Below are 17338 nucleotides of genomic sequence, written 5' to 3'. Positions count from 1 at the left end.
GCCCTCTCTCAAGTCACAGTGAGAGTGCCTTTGCAGACAGTAAACACAGAAAGACCTCAGAAGTGGGTCTCCTGGCTCCGATCTCATAACCTCACAATTAATCCTTACATACACACAATGATACGTCCCCGTGGTTGGAACGTGTGATCGGAAGGAAGGGCGCTGGCCCTCGAGGCAGCTGACTGGAACTCAGTTGCGTAATGTGACGGCAATGCTTAAAACACCGCAGAAGCCAGAACTGGGTTTTCTTACAATGAGAAAGGGCCTGTGGCTGGAGGCAGGTTAGTTGCATTTATCCATACTTTTTTTCAGGCTGTTTCATGAGTTCACCATGCAACGGCTGCCCATGAAAGCAGCACACAGGGATCTCGTGATATACCAGCTGTAGGGGCATGCTGTATGGAGTGCACTCTAGTGGTAGTTCTAATTACAGTACTTTTTAGTACAGGAAATGCCTACTTCACTATGAACGAGGAGTACTTGTGGCACTTTAGAGATTAACAAATTTATCTGAGCATAAGCTTTCATGGGCTACAGCCCAATTCATCAGATGCATGCAGTGGAAAATACAGTAGGAAGAGATAGATAGATAGATAGATAGATAACATGAAAAAATGGGTGTTGCTATACCAACTCTAATGAGACTAATTGATTAAGGTGGGCTATTATCAGGAGGAGAAAAAAAACTTTTGTAGTAATAATCAGGGTGGCCTATTTCAAACAGTTGACAAGAAGGTAGGGGGGAAATTAACATGGGGAAACAGTTTTTAGTTTGTACACTATGTCACCCAGAATCCTGGGAGTGCACCTGGGCGTGTCCGTAGACCGAATGCGTAAAGCACAGTAGATGGTTAAAACTCTGTGTCTTTCTCTACACCAGGGGTAGGCCACCTTTCAGAAGTGCTGTGCTGAGTCTTCATTTAGTCACTCTAATTTAAGGTTTCGCATGCCGGTAATACATGTTAACGTTTTTAGAAGGTCTCTTTCTATAAGTCTATAATATATAACTAAACTATTGTTGTATGTAAAGTAAATAAGGTTTTTTAAATGTTTATGAAGTTTCATTTAAAATTAAATTAAAATGCAGAGTCCCCCAGACTGGTGGCCAGGACCCAGGCAGTGTGAGTGCCACTGAAAATCAGCTCCCATGCTGCCTTGGGCACATGTGCCATAGGTTGCCTACCCCTGCTCTATACAAACAAAATCGCACCCATAGCCAATATATATCACTCCATGCAGCCCCACCCCACCCCCGTGGTTCTGTTCACAAATGATGAAATCTCGCTGAAAAGCCCTCTCAGCGGGCCCTTAATTTGGGGGCGTTCTTGCGTAGCTGAGTTCACCAGGGCCTGTGTGCCACTCCAGCATCTGCAGCAGCCAGTGTTTCATAAGCTCCCTGACGTTGGGAGGGCAAAGTCCTGTTGAGCAAGGCACTGGCTCTTTCTTCCTTCACCAATAGCAAGAGATCGGCAAGAGCAAAACTTGGCAGCCCTCCAGGAGCCAGCAGGAAGCCGGAACGGCAGGGCTCTGAGCCTGTGAGGCATGGCATTGTTGCGAGTACAGTGCACTGCTCACAATGAGATGAAGACATTCATAATCAGTTCAAACTAATATTTGTTCCTGCCCTTTCTGGCTAGTGAAAGAACCACATTAGAGGGCCACTGGGCCAGATTCATCACTGCAGTGACCCCACAGATGTCATGGGAGTAACACTGTGGCTAACTTTGGCCCATTATGTTTGCAAGCCAGAACAAGCCACTGTTCCCATCGCCCATTCAGGGTATGTCTATACTGTGATAAAACCCATGGCACAGGAGTCTCAGAGCCCAGGCCTCAGCCCAAGCCTGAACATCCACGCTGCAATTTGATAGCCCTGCAGCTCCAGCCCTGCACATGCAAGTCAGCTGACCAGGGTCAGCCGTGGCCCTTTTATTGCAGTGTAGACATTTTCTGTTCACTTGGGAGGAGTCAACAGGGCGCATTCAGTGCCCGAAGCTAAGGAATTCTAGAGACCCTAAATAAAGAGGACGGGGAGCTCAAGTGCACAGTTTTATTCCACTCTGTGCCGTTTGCATACTGAATAGCCTCACTGCATCCCAACGCAATGTCCAGCATTTGCCATAGGAAACCTTATGGGGCGCCTGGATCCCCTCAGTTGGGGCAGAGGGGGATTAGAGGCCAGGTCTGTTAAGCTCTCCTCTCTCTCTCCTGCTCTGGGGATGTCTACACTTGAAGCTGGAGCTACAATTCCCAGCTCGAGGAGACATACCCCAAAAATAGAGCACAGCCATGAGGAGTGAGCGGTGGGAGGGGCTAACCACCCTGACTATCTACCGAGTGTTTTGGAATTTACATCTCCAGCTTGAAATGTAGACATACAGTGGTTAGTGGGCAGAGGTCATCTTACTACTGGCTTGTCTATTCCTCAGTCCCATTCCTGGACTCCACCACGGTGCAGCATTCAGGGAAGGCAGGATCACTCACTCTCCTTTGCTTCTGCCGTTTCCACTCTTTGGTGAGATTCATAGCTCTGTCAAATGCCCCTGATAAAGCTAAGACCCATGCCCTGGCGAGCAGGGAAACAGGACACGTACAGTGCTTTGTGCCCAGGCTCACTCCATCATACTGCTGGGGAAGGAGAAACAAAAGGAGGAACAGATAAACAGAACGGGTGACTCTGCAGAGCCTGGAAAAGCCTGTGTAGTCTGCCATGCTGCAGGCCTTGTTCCATACCTTCCTTCTACACTCCCCTCCACCCAATCCGTGACCCAGCATGTCCTATCCAGTCTTGCAGATGGGCCCCGGATCAGTAACACCATCAGCTAATTTGCTCTGTATGCTCTCCTTTGCTCGTATCATACTGTCTGCTCAACCTTTTTCACTGCTTCTGTGCTGTGGATTGGTAGTTGCAGTGTCCTCACTGTACTAACTCCATAAACCATTGAGGCATACAGCTCGTACCCAAAGCACTACTCAAACTTACCATGTGCTGTATTGTATTCACCACATATCCCCTAGACATTAATCCCTTGCCCACAGGCTACTTACTGACTATTGGTCTAGGCTGAACTGTATTTTTCATATGCTGCTTAATCCTCCAAACAGCCCAAATCCTTTGGAATCCGATTGTACTGTCTGTCCCTCGTTATGTGCTTTGTCACCAGGTTTAGCATTGCCTGCAGGCCTTGTTTTTAATATCTCCCTATACTCCCATTTCCAGCATGAACAATTTGGTTTTCCTCTGCCCTGTGCTCGTAAAACAGTTCTCTCCCCAAACTAAGGTGACCAGACAGTAAACGTGAAAAATCGGGATGGGGGTTGGGGGGTAATAGGATCCTATATAAGAAAAAGACCCAAAAATTGGGACTGACCCTATAAACATCTGGTCACCCTACCCCAAACCAACACCCTCTCCCAGCCAAGGCTCTTCACCTCAGCTGCTGATCTCGCTTGTGGAAATTCTAAGTCTACAAGATTCATCAAATTGAGTTTATAACCTCACAGCAGGTGTATCTTTGAAGCCACTGGAAGGTGTAGTTCCCAGCTTGGGTAGACATATACACGCCAGGCGCTAGCTTGAACACGGCTAAAAAAACCACCATGTGTCAGCAGCAGCATGGGCAGTGGTTTGAACTCATGGCCAGAGGACAATCCTGCTCAGCTTCCTGGCTATGTAATCAGGTGACTAGCCCAGCCCACTGTCGTGCCGGCTTGGCCACACAGCCATTTTTAGGTGTTAGATAGAACAAACGTAAAGCAGGGCATCTACTTGAGATGGGAATGACACTTTCCAGCAGCTGTGTAGACATATCCCTGGAGTCCTGGCCCTCCCATCTCTAACTACCAACCAGCATTCCCTCCTTTTAGACAGCGTGTTAAACGTCCATTAAAAATTAACCGATTTTGTTCTTCTCATTTTGTGGGTGGGTGTTACCAGGATGTGGTGCATTTTCCACTTTCAGTGCAGCGAACCTGTTTAGAACCAGCTCGGGTGTTTGTTCACTGCTTAGCTTGCCAGTTATTGACTTCCCTGAGGAAGCGCTCCTCTGCTGCCTCCTTAAAGACAGGGACAAAGTAACCATTGAACAACTCATCCCCCATTATAAACTCTCTGTACTCATTTTCAAGAGGCCCAGTGGGCTTCCTTTGAACCTTTAGGTGGTGCCTGGCTAGCTGCGCAGTAGGTCAGTACCTGCAAATTAGATCTATCACCAACACCAGCTGTTGAAATACACACTGAACAAAGGCTGGTTCTTCATGGCAGCCGAGCCATCGTGAAGGCGCTGTGGGGCACCAATGAATCAGTAGAGAACACTTTCAATCAAGCTTGCACAGAAAGCCCTCAGAGCCTAACACAGCCCAGACTTAGTGTCCCCAGAGCTCTTCTCCCAGCATTGATAAAACCAGCTTCAAGCGCATGCTGTGTATTGGCTATTTCCATAAAATTCAGAGAAGCAACTGGTCTAGTGGTTAGATCAAGGGACCCGGGAATCAGGACGCCTGGGTTCCATGCTGAGTTCTGCCACTGTGTGACCTTGCCCAAGTAACATCGCCTCTCTTCGTTTCTGTGTCCCTTCTATGGACCAGGCTAGTAGTAATCCCTGCCCAGCTCAGAAGGCACTTGTGAGGTTTGCTACACAGAAGCGCAGTGTCAGTCGGGGTATAAATGAGGTCACCTGCATGACCCTCCCAGCCTCACAACACGGGGTCTCATCAGTTTGGCATCACCCATAGGATATCCCTTTGCTTTGAGAACACCAGCACAGGGCCACTTCAGTTTGGCATTACTCAACACAGTATCCTGGGGCCTGGACATCTCAGTTTTGTGTCACTCATCTACGATTCTTCTGCTCACCTCACATTATAGGCACAGGGCTAGTTAAGCTTGGCAATATCTACCAAAAAACCCCAGGAAGCCCAGCGTAATAATTCTGCAGGTGCATAAAGCTGGTCATCCAAGGATCTCATAACACAAGTCCTAAGGAATTAAATCCTCCCCAGAAAGGGCCACCCTAGGTGGGTATCACCCATCTGTGACCTCTCACCCCTGCCGACACAGAGAAAAGAAAAAGTGCAAGACCTTAAACTAGACTGAAAGCTGCTGGCCCCTGTGCAGCTTCTCCCTTTCTCCGCCCTGCAGCCTGTCTTCTCATTCTCCCTGCAAGATTGCTGCTTTACAGCCTGCTGGGGCCTTTGCACCCAATACAGAAGTTAATATTTCATCTTGAGACTAGGGGAAATTGAGTTAGCCTTGAAATGCCAAAGGTAGGTTTAAAATATTCCCTGGTTGGCTCATAAAGGCTTCTATTAGGAATGTACTTTCTGATAAGGAAATGGCTCTGTACCCAGAATAACAGCTTGGGAGGCTAACTGTGAAAATCAATGTCATTTGCATATCTGTATCATTTTAATCTGGCTGCTCCAGTCTCTGCTTTTAGGGAGACTAATCTGGTTACTCAATCAGCTGCAGGGAGCGGCAAAGTACAAACTGTCCCAGCTCAAGGCAGCTTCCCAGCAGGAGGAAATCAGGTCACGGTAAATGGACTTACTTGTTCCTATTGCGCAGGGATCTCATCTCTGCCCCCCAGCAGATTTATATGGAGATCAAATTATAAGGATGGGATGAATAATTAAATCTCCCTGTAAATAATTGAGTACAACCTGTTCATTTACCTAGCAGCATTTGTTCGGGCGAACCCCGAAGGACTCTACTGAGTATTAGGCAGTGGAAGTTGGAGAGGTAAGCACAGAACAGGGAGTCACGAAGTCCCAGTTTCTAATCCTGGCTCTTCTGTTGACTTGCTGTATGCCCTTTGCCAAGTCACTTTGCCCCTGCCTCAGTTTCTCCATCAGTAACATTGGATTGATAGTAACACCTGCCTGCCTCGTGAAGAAGTATTGTACAGCACTTTGAACGTGTAAAGCACTACATATGTTCAGAGTATTATCTTACAGAACCACTCAGCATCCAAATGTAGCCACCTTTGGGCTGCGTCTGTATCCAATGGACTCCACAGGAGGAGTTTTAGAGAAGAAGAATTCAATCAGCCAAATAGGAATCTTACAAGAAAACCAGGACTAAATACTCCTACTCGTGCCCAAAACTCCATAGCACTTTTAATGACCCTTGTGACCATTGTCTTAATATCTTTCCTTTTCTGAACGAATGTGCTTCCAGAGGCACCAGCACCCATGGAGGCCACCAGTTTTCTACTGAATTAGAGTGACCACCATGGGGTCTTCCAGCAAAGTACTAACCAGGCCCAGGCCTGTTTAGCTTACAAAATCAGAGATGATTACACATGAAGAGGAACAACTTAGCAGCAAGGCTCTGTGCTACAAGTACTGCAGGCAATTCCTCCAGCTGTGGTGATGCTCTCCGGTTAAGGAGAGTGGATGTGTTTGACCTCTGTCAACTGCACGTCTCCCCATCACCACCCTCACCAAAAATACAGTCTGACAGCCCATCCTGCCAGTAATGTAATTCCACATGGAAATTGTCCACTCAGTCCAACAGATTTGCTACTGAGTTACTGCCACTGGGAAACAAAGAAACAACCTAAGCAGATATCATCTGGCACCTCTGTCAGTACTGCTCTCTCACCACAAGCAGGGTATGCTACAGGGGCATCATTAATCATGCCGATTCTAAACCCACCCCAAACATGGGTGCATTTCTAGTTCTGTGGCAACCTCAAAACTCAGCCCAGATCAATGACTGTGGAATGAACTTGGGCTGATGCTGCTCACACAACCCAGCACCTGCTGCCATTCTCCAAGCACCGGTTCCCCCAGCCAACCCCTGCCACTTACATTTTTTTTCTCTTTCGTGGGGCCTATTAGCTAGATCCCTCATCCCTGCTAATTTTCTGGCCCTTGGGTCCCCCTCACTGTTTGTCAGGGGTGCTGGTCCCTATATCTTGAGGCTTCTGGGGTGCTGCCAGATAAACATCACTGCCCTACCAAACAAGCTGAATAGACTGAAACAGGTTATTCTGTGTCTATGTTTTGGGGCCTGATGGATGCATGGTAAAAAGTGACAGTGAAATTGGGACTGGTTGGGGTTCATTCTGCAAAATCTCATCAGCTGGGGTTTCGTTTCACCCCAAAACAGGAATGATGTAAAGCCAGGAGCCAAAATTCCAGTGTTTTTTGGGGAGGTCAGAGAAATGATTCCAGTTCAGGCTCAGATAAGGAGGGAAAGAACTAAAGATTGGTTTGATTCTGTAACTGAAAAATGTCTTTGGTTGGGGGCTTAGTTTTGGGCCAGATCAGGATCCTATTTTCACTAAACCACAGGGGGAGAGGTGGCAGCCAAAATAAGAAGAGAACTGCAGGAAGTGGCCTAGAAAAGAAGGACCCCCCTAAGCCTCACCCCCAACCCACTGTCCTGCTTTTGAAAGGCCTGCTGCAGGTTTTATTCTCCATGTGACTGCTGTATATTACCAAAGAGCTGCCTCTATTTATCAACCATGTAAACTTCCAAGGCCAATCCATAAAGCTGACACCACAGGCCCACGCACTACTGGCAGGGCATTAAGGTTTTATAGCTAAACCTTTCCTGGTTAAGTCCTAGAACAAGCAAAGGTTTCGGGACTTTCTCCCAGGCCCGTCAAATTCAGTGATGCGCGTCTAACCTCTTCATTGAACGAAGGCTGCCCACATTCCTGCCTCCCTCATGGGACCCTTACATAACTGCCATCTCTTTAGTTAATGAGCGGCGCTTGAGAAATTTCCACTGCCCAGGGCCCTGGGAAGCTCACTTGAGCGCAGCCTCCACCTCTCGTGTGCTGGTGTGGGATTGGCCTGAGGATTAATGCAGCACAATGGAATATATTTTTGCTGCTCAAGAAGTTAATAAATGAAATTCTATTCTGGCAGCGCAAGGAATAAAAGAGAGCCGGAGGACACAGGAAAATCACCTGGCTGACTATTAGCAATGAGGAGCGAGCAGACTGGTTTGATCAGGCTGGGCTCTCATCAGCACCTACGAGTGGAGCAGGCTCAGGCCCACTCAGCCCTTGGATGTGAGGCTGCTCTGAGAAGCCCAGGGTGTTACAAAAATTGACGCTGGTTACTCAGTAAGTTCATAGAATGATGATTCTATGATAAACACCTGTACCATGTCTACCTTAGGCGTTCAGTAGCTGTGCTGGGGCTAGTGCAACAGTCAGAGATGTCCTACATAAAGTGCTTTTTGCAAGCACTGGGTTTGTGGAACCTAGAAATGCCAGATTATTAGGAATGCAGCACTTGCTGGTCCTTGAAAATATATGTTGGAACCAAGGTGTCTGCATGGAGTGCCAAGGGGAGCATCTGAAAGGAGGAACCAGAAAGCTTATAAATTTGGGGCCAAATCCTCATCTGGTGTGAATTGGTACAGCTCCAGTGAAGTAACAGCACTGTGCTGATTTACACTAGCTGACGATCTGGCCCTTGGGCTGTCATGGCAGACAGAATTTGGAGGTTAATATTTGCTGGGCACCCTGCAGTACCTGGCTGCAGCTGATTTGTGGTGCCATTTTTACTTGTGTTTGATGTGAGAGAAAATCCGCTTTACATGCACCGGTAGCCTGGCTGGCTGTCATTTCTATTCTGTATGTAATGGTGAGTGAATATTTAACAGCTGGAGGAACATTTCCTTCCAGGGATGGAAGCTGCTAGGTTAATCAGTTTCCAGAATACAGTAAAGACGCAGATTACAGGAGGACAAAAGTTCAAAACCTTGAGGATGTTCAAAGTCTTCCACCAGCACGTCTGAAGCAGTGATGGGTGACAGTTGAGCGCTAAAAGAAGGCACAAACCACTGGTATAGAAATTATGATGACTGACTCTCTCAACGGTACATGTCAGAGAATGGAGGGGCAGGAAGAGGACTCACCTGATGACCAGTTCAAAAGTCCTCTCTACCACCCTCACTGGTCACTCACCACATCCCACTGGATCCCTATGACAACCAGTGAGGTTCTTCTGACCCCATGTCATATACACTGAGGGCTATTAGCCACTGGACAGTTTGCCAAGGGTCGGGGTGGATTCTCCATCACTGATGTGCACTAGTGCAAAAGGAATTATTTGGGGGAAGTTCTATGGCCTGTGTTCTACAGGAGGTCAGACTAAATGCTTAGAATGGTCCCTTCTGGCCTTGGAATCTGAATCCTGGAAGATTCAGTCTTTGGTTCCTCACCAGGACTTTGGACAATCTAAAGCAGAGAGAGATGCTGAAGAAGCAACAAGCTGGAACAGGCCACTTTGACAACACTTCGCCAGCTCTGTGTAGGCATCCAGCCAGGCAGTTCTTTACCTTAATATATATTCAAGATCCCCTATAGTCATTGAGATCCTTGAGCAGAAGGTATGATTGGCTGCAGGTCTCTTTGAACATTCCTGCACATGCAATTTCTTTTGTTATACAATCATGTATTTATTATTTAGATCCAATATTATTAAATTGCCCATGTCTTTCTTTAGCTCAGAGAGCTAATCTAATTCCCATAAAACACCACGAAACAGATGGGAGCAGGGTTATATGTGTCAGATGTTTACATTGAATCAGACTCCTCCAGGGGGACCTCCTGGACCCACAGGAAGGCCTATGGCACAGAAGTCTGCTTTAGATGGTGTACTTAGTGTATAGCATTTATATAAATCAGTGTTGGGGTCTGCTCCCTAGCAGCTCCAGTTTGGAGAAGTGTTGTACCACTGAGTATGAGATGCCCTGCTCCAACTTGAGGAAGGGATTGACTTAGGGCACCACTTAAGTGATATTTGGATAGAAGAAATTACATGATTTAGGAATTCTGCTGCCTATGGCCCTTCTGTCAAACCACACTCCATTCCCTAATGCACTTGTCCTTTGGAGCAGCACCAACTGAAGTATGGGAGAAACGTGCAGCTGCACTTAAGCATATTTGGATTGCGATTCGTCAGTAAAAAGCGTCACTCAAATGTTTCAGCTGAGAACACTGCATTTACTGAGAGTCATTTTTACAGGTAGAAAGGTAAAGATTTTGCTACCCCCTAGCGTATTGGCCGAGGCTAAACCCCTCATCCAACAAGGACAGATTGGAAACCATGGCATGGATACCATGGCATGGATACCATAGACAGAAATCACTGTTTTTACTATTTCTCTTTAGATTTAGGTACATTAGATACCATGGACAGAACAGTCCTAGGCAAGGTCAGAGCAATATGCTCAGGTGCTGTGTAAAGTTGTTCCTGAAGTAAGAGGAGTGAGGTCAAAGGCCCAAGATAATCTGACTGATATGGAGTTACTGTTTTACACTGCTACAATGGGAATGTATGGTTGATCAGTGAGGCTTCCTGCAGGGGAATAAGGATGGAGGAATGACCGGAGAAGCCAGACAAAGTACGTTAGCATGGATGCAACAAAAGGAAGAATTTTAATGCCTAGAGCTGCACTGTATGCTTCTAGTGGAGATACAAGATCAAATACGATTTTAAATCAGTATTTCTCCTTGAACACCATTTTCAGTCGGCTCCACCTATAAATACATTCTGGGCCATTGATCCAGCTGGTTCACCACTTTGGAGGGGATCCGGCCACCTTCAGAGCTCAGAGCATTTCCTTAACGAGGTGCTAATGGGCAATCTTATCTTCACTGAGCCTGTTATCTTTCTGAAACTGAGGGCAGGTCTACTGTACAATCTTAAGTCAAGGTACATGTCATAAACAGATAGTAGGAGTTAATAGAACAGAAGTACTTTATATCTCTTTTGACTGTAAAGGGTTAACAAGTTCAGTAAGCCTGGCTGTCACCTGACCAGAGGACCAATGAGGGGACAGGATACTTTTAATCTTGAGGGAGGGAAGTTTGTGTGTGTGCTGTTAGAATTTGGTTGTTCTCTCTGGGTGCTGAGAGGGACACAGATGTGCAACCAGGTTTCTCTCCAATCTCTCTGAATACAGGCTCTATAAGTTCAGAACAGTGAGTACTAGGTAAATAAGGCGAGTTAGGCTTATGTTTGTTTCTTTATTTGCAAATGTGTATTTGGCTGGGGAGAGTTCAGATTTGTATTTGCTGAAAGATTTAATTTGTACTTGTATACTTAGGCTGGGAGGTATTCCCAGTGTCATAAGCTGAAAGACCCTGTACCTATCCATCTTAAATTTACAAAATAATTTTACTGTTTTCTCTCTTTAATTAAAAGTTTCTTGTTTAAGAACCTGATTTTTTTTTTTATTCTGGGTGAGACCCTAGGAGAACGGGTCCTGGATTCACCAGGGAATTGGGGGAGAAAGGAGGGAAGGGGAGAGAGAGGCTAATTTCTCTCTCTGTTAGGATTACTGTCTCTCTCAGGGAGAGTCTGGAGGGGAAAGAGAAGGAGGGGAAAGGTGCATTTTCCTCTCAGTTAAAGATTTCAGGAGTTTGAAATCAAAAGTGTCTTCCAGGGTAACCCAGGGAGGGGAAGCCTGGGAGAGGCAACGGTGGGGGAAAGGGTTTACTTTCCTTGTGGCAAGATCCAGAGGGTCTGAGTCTTGGGGTTTGCCGGGCAAGTTTTGGGGGGACCAGAGTGTACCAGGCACTGGAATTCCTGGTTAGTAGCAGCACTACAGGTTCTAAGCTGGTAATCAAGCTTAGAGGAATTCATGCTGGTACCCCATCTTTTGGACGCTAAGGTTCAGAGTGGGGAATTATACCATGACAGTACATTATTACATTTGATAATTACTGCAGTGGCAGATGTCCACTCTACTCTCCTTCTGTCCTTACTAAGAGTTCAGAGAGATAGTTGTGTTAGACTATATCAGCAAAAACAATGAGGAGTCCTTGTGGCATCTTAGAGACTAACAAATCTATTTGGACATAAGCTTTCATGGACTAAAACCCTTCATAAGAGTGCTTCCACAGACTGAAGAGGGGCAGTGTGGGGTGCTGAGAGTCAGGGCTTTCAGTTCTGTGCATCTCCCTACCAGGAGCCCAGCTTCCTCCAGGGCTTCTGACCTTCTCCCCTCCCAGCCAGGAGCTGGGGGAAGCCACCCCGGGCTTCTCACCTCTGGTGGGAGATCTGCACCTGGAGTCCTGTTGGCTGCCATGTTCCTGGAGAGGAGTGGGGAGCCAAGAGCCTGGGGTGCAGTTGGGCTCCCAGCCAGGAGTCCAGAGCCTTGGTGCAGCAGGACTCCCAGCATAGAGCCAGGACTCTAGGAGGCAGCAGGATTCTCTGTGGAGAATCATTACCGGTACAAAGCACCTTGATACCTGTATAAGTGAACCCATATTAAGGCTTTTACTGGTATAATTGTATGAGTAAAGACCACCCTTTCAGGGGACACAGATAGACTGGTGTAACTTAAGTGCAGACCAGACCGCAGAAATTCCGTCCAGCCTGCCTTAGATCACCAAACCCTGTATTCTGGTAACTCATCCAGAGGATTTATCTGGCATCTGGCTGCTCAATTCACTCAATCAGCTTCTGTGATTTTCAGCTCCACCTGATTATTCAGCGGACAGCAATGGCTTCAGTTCAAATAGCAATCCTGCCCTTGTCTTAATCCATCTTAGAGCCTTAGAGCCCTGCCTCAAGCCTCACGGCTGTGACACTCAGCATGATAAGAGTGCAGAGCCACGGGCTGAAGTACATTCCCCTGCCCGTGCAGCGCGAGTGAGGAAGGATGTTAACAATACTACACAAGCAAACATGCCTCATGCACACAGGAAGCACAACTCATTCTACATAGTCATGTGTCTGCACTGGACTTTCTCAGGAAACCTGCTGGGGATGCAGCTGGACCAGTGGTAGCTGTGGTGGAGGAACTAATCGGACACAGACATTTTGTGCCATCATGTCACCAGAGCAGGGTTAGGCACTGGTGATGCTGGTAAAAACATCAATGGCTGCAAATGTCCGGTCTACACTGACCCTCTACCACTGGGGCTACATCAGAGAGGCCCTGAAAAATCCTAGTGCAGACAAGGCCTCTGAGACCCCCAGCTACTGACTGGGGCAGGAAAGCAGGGGTGGCAGACCCGAGTGACTGGCCCAGCTGATGGACATGTTTCTAAAAGAAGCCATCACCTCATCGGTGGACAAGGCTCACGGTTACACAGCTCGTGTGTATAGTTAGCTGGTGAATAGAGACAAGGCCGGCTTTGTTCATGTTTCCTCACTCTGGTGCCAGAACAACGGGAAAGCCACAATGTCAGCAGGTCCCACAGGCGTAAACTGCACGGGGCTGCTCAGTGGCTAGTCTCCCTTCCAGTGCACTTCACATTACTAAGGCCTTTGCCCAGCTAAAGTCCTTCCCCGCTGACAGTCTGGCTGCAGGACAGACTTTAATTAAACTTCACAACCTCCTGTAGAGGGAGGTCGTTATTGTATCCTGTTAGCAGCTGGGAAACCAAAGCAGAGAGAAAAGAGATGTGATTTGCTCTAGGTCACACAGCAAGACAGCTAAGGATAGAACCGAGAAGCCCGTGATCCCACGCTCTTTGCTCTAACTACTAGACCGCACTCCTTCCCAGAGCCAGAAAACAAGCTCTGGATTCCTAGTCCTAATCCCTTAGATATTCTGCATGCACCCACCACCAGGGTGTCTAGTCTCCTTCTCTAACCACTATACTATGTTTCCTTGTGCCAAGAGAAGGGAAAGCGAAAAGCTCTGCTGAAAACTAACCAAGATTCCAGCAGGACCCTCTGTCTGGGCCTGGCATTTAAGACCCTCAGCTCCCAGTTACAAGGTTAAACCATAAAGGGACCACCAGCACAGAGGTGGGAGGGATGGCAGCAGCTCCAACCTACTTTAATCTCACAGCCTCATTTTTCACACACACACACACACACACACACACACACACACACACACACACTTCACTGATCACCTCATTGGGGCGGAGAGCATGTGACAGGGACTGGGCTCTGACTCAGCCGGTAATCTAGGAGGACAGAGATGGCATTGTTCACACAAAGATTCAGGCAGCCAAGCATCCGTGATGAGGTATGTCGCTGGCTGATGGCCCTCTCTAGCAAACTAACTAACGGGATCACTTGATAATCACAAAGGACTGGTCGAGAACCCAGAGAATCAGCTAAGACCTGGGAGGCAGAACTGGTTTCTATTCCTAGCTCTGTCACTGACTCGCAGTGAGCCTGATGGAGTCATTGTAACCTGTCTGTGCCTCAGTTTCCCCATCTGTGAGTGCTAGCAGTCTGTGCTTTACCTACCCAAGGGGCTGTAGAAACAATGTAAATCAGTGTCAGCTCAGCCACTGTAATGAGACTGATAGGCCCTCTTCATCCACTGGAAATTGGCTCTGGGCTTGTCTTCACAGCAACTGTTAGCTTGAGTTAATTACATTTGAATTATTGCACTTGAACTAGGCTAGCTCAAGTGGGAGTGAAAACACTGCAGAGCAACACTTCAGCTTCACAGGCTGACTAGCTTAGAAGTTGACCAGTTGTAATTTGAGCTGCAGCATCTCCACTGCATCACTAACTCCTGCTCCAGGATCAACAGCAGCTGAGGTCCAACCCAGCCCTCTCCTGACAGGCCAGCTAGCTGGCGTTTAAAGCAGCACTTAACTCGAGGTAGAAATTTGGGCAAGTACATTTACACTGCAGCTGGGAATGTGCTTCCCTGCTCAGGCAGACAGACAGGCACTAGAGTGCTAAAACTAGCAGCGCAACCAGAGCTGTGGCTCTGGCTAATAGCCTGAGTATTTACCCAGGGGCTCTGGGTATTTGTCCTGAGCTGCCACCTGGGCTGCCCCAGCCTACACTGCTCTGTTTGATGCACTCACTCGAGCAGAGCTAACCAGTCTATCTCCCAGCTGCAGAAGTGCAGACACAAGCTGAGAGCAAATGGGAGTCAAATTAAGGGCACTGTTTAAGTTCTAGCTCAAACACACACTGCAATGAAGATTTGAATTGACTGTTGCAGTACTTAATTCACTGATGCTTAGTATAAAAATGCTTTGAGATCTTGGTACCGCCATGACCATCAATGTTCTGGAAGGGATATTAAGCCTCATGCTTTGGAGTTTAAGCTGTTCCACCTTGGATGAAAGCTTGGGCCACTGAGCTTGCATAGCTCTATGGACTGGTGGTTAGGGAACCCAGGTGGCAGACCTCTTTTCAAATCCTCACTCCACTGTAGGCAGAGGAGCAAACTGAACCTGGGTCTCCCCCATCCCAAGCAAGAGCACTAATCACTGGGTTAACAGACATAAGGTGGGTACTGCCCCCACCCCCTGTCAGATTTTGGATGGGCCCAAGCCAATAGGCAGCCTCAACACACCTACTGGATTAGGCCCCTGCAAATAAGATAGTTCCCTGGGGCTTCCAAAGGGCAGGGTAACCATCAAGTGATTCATCTCCTGTCATCCAGTTCCCCCATCCATCAAGTGATCCATTCCCTGCCATCTAGTTTAATATCAAAGAACAGAGATTCAAGAGATAGTGAGTAAGAATATTGGAAACAAATGCTTATAGAATATTAGGGTTGGAAGGGACCTCAGGAGGTCATCTAGTCCAACCCCCTGCTCAAAGCTGGGCCATATATACAAATCATCACACACTTTCTAGAGACTAAACTAACAGGTTAACCTCCTGTCTAAAGAAGCTTATCTGAGCCAAAGTGCTCTGCAGCATTTTCAACCAACCTCAGCTGAGGAGCCCTTTTTCAAAAAGCAAACTGGCTGTCCATTTACTTCCACAGTGAAGAATGAGGGGGTGTCTTCTTTGTCTCCCAAATAGATGACAGTCAGCCTTTGAAGTGCACCTCAAGCTCTCCCCTGCTGTTTGCCTCTGCCTGTTAACTTCAAGGAGGAAAAAAAAGTATCACAATCTTTCACTAGAATTCAGTTCAGACTGGTGAGCTAGACAATACTTAATTGATATGTCAACACCCAGCCAGATAAACATTGCTAGTCTGACAGGAAACCTGCTTTTCACCTTTGCCCATGATCAGTCACTAGAAACAGACTTTAAGAACATAGTTTCAGTGTAGACACACAACTCCTTACACAAGGTATGTAACGTGTGTTTTGTGAGGATATCAGTGACCAGTGTGACACCAGCTTTTATTAGAGACCTCACACAACGCTTTAGTGAGCTCAAAAGTACATAGGAGACCCCTGTAAGTGCTCTGCACCTCCATGAGGTTGGCACTATGAGGTTCTTGGGTCACAAGAGGCATAGGTGCTGTCAGGACTGATTCCCTACTCTAGCACTTTGAGTGCAGAGGTGGGGGCCTGCAAGGGTTCTAAAAAATAATACTGGCCATTCCAGGCTTGTATTAAACTCCCAGTGTTACAGCTGCTCTCTGACCTCGGAAGGGTAGATGTTGCCATCACCCAGATGCAAAACCCCTTTGAGATCCCAGGAAGGCACACGGGACTTCCTTCATGTGGGGTACCCTCATGCCCTTTCTCTCTCTCACACACACACACACACACACACACACACACACAAAGAGCTAAGCAGGGGAAAAAAGGGAAATCAGCAGTTGCCACCAGCTAATTAAACATGTGCACAAACTTCTTAAAACAGAAAAATCCAATTCTGTTCTTAAAAAAGGTAAATTTTATTAATAAAAAAAAGAACAATGCAGCTGAAAACTCAGGCTATTGCTAGATTTTAAAAGAGCAACTACAAGGATTAAGCACCAAGAATAGCTTTCTTGAGGCCCAGCTTCAAGGTTCCAAGCAAAAAAAAAAAGGACCTGAGGTTAACACAGGGGAATCCACAAGCTATAATGAAATAAAAGGGATGAACTTAATTGCATCTTCCTAGAGATTTCTTCATCTACTTACATATCTGGGGTTTTAAATGAGTAGTTTCTAGGTATCATACTGATGATTTTTTTTCATACCTGGCCCAAGTTTCTTACAGCTCTGCTCTGTCCACCTCTCCTGAGGAGAGTAACAACAGACCAACAAAAGGGGAGTCTTGTTTCAATTTTAAACAGCTCTAGCCTTCCCATTGGCTCTTTTGGCCAGATGCCCAATCACTTCCTTTTCCCTATGCATAGCAGTGAGATTTTTTAACTCTTTACAGGTGGAGCAATTAGAGAACAGCTACTAAGAGGGATTTTATAGCTACTGGCTGGCTGGGTGTCCATAAAAGGGAGCGACCTCCCCCACTCCCCTTTCCATTTATCACAGGCACCTAGGGAACTTTTACCCTGAAAACTGAGTTTAAGTACCTACAGGGTTCAGCAGGAGTTTTTAACTGGGATTTAGGCACCTAAATCCCTGATTTAGGTGCCTCGGTATCTTTGTGGATCTGGCCAAAGTTCACACAGTTTGTGGCAGAGTTGGGACTAGAATCCAGGAATCCTGACTCCCTGCTTTAATGAGCTATGCTTCCTCATGGG

General features: G+C 47.0%; 1 long non-coding RNA gene across 1 annotated transcript in view; it reads right to left on the bottom strand.

Moving 5' to 3' along the window:
• LOC142047681 (uncharacterized) overlaps positions 1-17338 on the bottom strand; it is a 52835-nt gene that overhangs the window by 19246 nt on the left and 16251 nt on the right. The window contains exon 2 of the long non-coding RNA XR_012656953.1: positions 11313-15779. This is a non-coding gene — a long non-coding RNA (uncharacterized LOC142047681). The remainder of the gene's footprint in view (positions 1-11312; positions 15780-17338) is intronic.

Source organism: Chelonoidis abingdonii, chromosome 1, assembly GCF_003597395.2.
Source record: "Chelonoidis abingdonii isolate Lonesome George chromosome 1, CheloAbing_2.0, whole genome shotgun sequence".
In the NCBI taxonomy this organism is placed as follows: domain Eukaryota; kingdom Metazoa; phylum Chordata; order Testudines; family Testudinidae; genus Chelonoidis; species Chelonoidis abingdonii.
The sequence above is the reverse complement of the archived record's forward strand: the minus strand, read 5'-3'. Positions and strand labels throughout refer to the sequence as shown.